The sequence below is a fragment of the Leptonychotes weddellii genome, chromosome 16 (genome assembly GCF_054177405.1).
Source record: "Leptonychotes weddellii isolate Sample4059 chromosome 16, ASM5417740v2, whole genome shotgun sequence".
In the NCBI taxonomy this organism is placed as follows: Eukaryota; Metazoa; Chordata; class Mammalia; order Carnivora; family Phocidae; genus Leptonychotes; species Leptonychotes weddellii.
This window is the reverse complement of record NC_138384.1, coordinates 541984-543447: the sequence shown is the minus strand read 5'-3', so window position 1 is coordinate 543447 and position 1464 is coordinate 541984.

The window sequence follows — 1464 nt, the reverse complement described above, 5'->3', positions numbered from 1 at the left end:
ATTTCTTTAAAAAATCAAATCTGCCTGGGACTCCTGGGTGGCTCAGTCGTTAGGCGTCTGCCTTCAACTCAGGTCATGGTCCCGGGGTCCTGGGATCGAGCCCCGCGTCGGGCTCCCTGCTCAGTGGGAAGCCAGCTTCTCCCTCTCCCACTCCCCCTCCTTCTGTTTCCTCTCTCGCTGTCTCTCTCTCTCTCTGTCAAATAAATAAATCTTTAAAAAAAAAAAAAAAATCAAATCTGCCTGCTGAAGATTACTATGTTATGTTAGGGTGCTTCTGTTGGTTTGCTCTGCTCATAAACAAATCTCCCTTCTTTTTTCCTGCCTCTTCTCTGTGTGTGTGTATGTATGTCTGTGTACGTGCACATGTGCACGCAAGCACATGCACACATATATACACACATGTGGGGGACTCCAGGCCTCCACTTCCTGTCCTAAATGGTCTCCCAAACCCTGCACAACCCTTACGATGGTCCCTTTTCCCATGGGCTCCTCAAATCCATCATGCCCAAACCACAGCTTCTCCAACCATCCCCTTCTTTCTGTCTCCTGTCTCTGTGGGGACGACTGTCCTTCTGGTCACCACGCCTCCAGGATCTGGTTGCTCTGCTTCCCAAGCCCACATTCTGTGGGGCGTTCCCTCGGTCCCAGAGCAGCCAAGGAGACAGCCTCGTGCTGCCTCCCTGGGATTCCTGACCCACAGTCCCCTTCTAACACATGCTTCTGTTCACCACCTATCAGGATGCTCGACGTCCAACAAGCATTCCAGGTACGCCATTACTCTTGACCCGGAAACCCAGTCGAGTTTCACATGGCATCTTGCACCAACAGGTGTTATTTACTCAATAGAAAGAAATATGTCAGACAGTGAGAATTACCATTTTTATTTGGAATTTAGAGATTTTATTGGAATTTATCAATTTAGAAAAAAACTGATGCCAAAAAAGAATCACAAAGACAGTTCTTTAATAGGGATTGATGTAATTCTGAAGGGCTACAAATAAGGAAAGCTCACACTACCATTTGTCAAAAATGGAAGTGGGTCCTGACCAACAGTTGTTTTTTTTTAAAGATTTTTTTTTTTTTTTTTAATTCATGAGAGACAGAGCGAGAGAGAAAGGCAGAGGGAGAAACAGGCTCCCAAGGAGCAGGGAGCCCGATGTGGGACTCGATCCCAGGACCCTGAGATCATGACCTGAGCCGAAGGCAGCTGCTTAACCATCTGAGCCACCCAGGCGCCCTGACCAACAGTTTTGATGATGCATATCCAGCAATGCAAGTGACTCCCAGGGATGCCCCTCTGCGGCCCCTTTCGTGCCGTCCCGATGCGGAGCACTCGGCAGCCTTGCGCACAATCTAGTGCAGAGGTGAGCAGCTCAGGGGTCCTTGCTGGTCCACCCACAATGTGCCCCATGCTAAGACTGTAACCCCAACTGGGCTTCCAGGTCACGGAAAACAAAGGGCCTC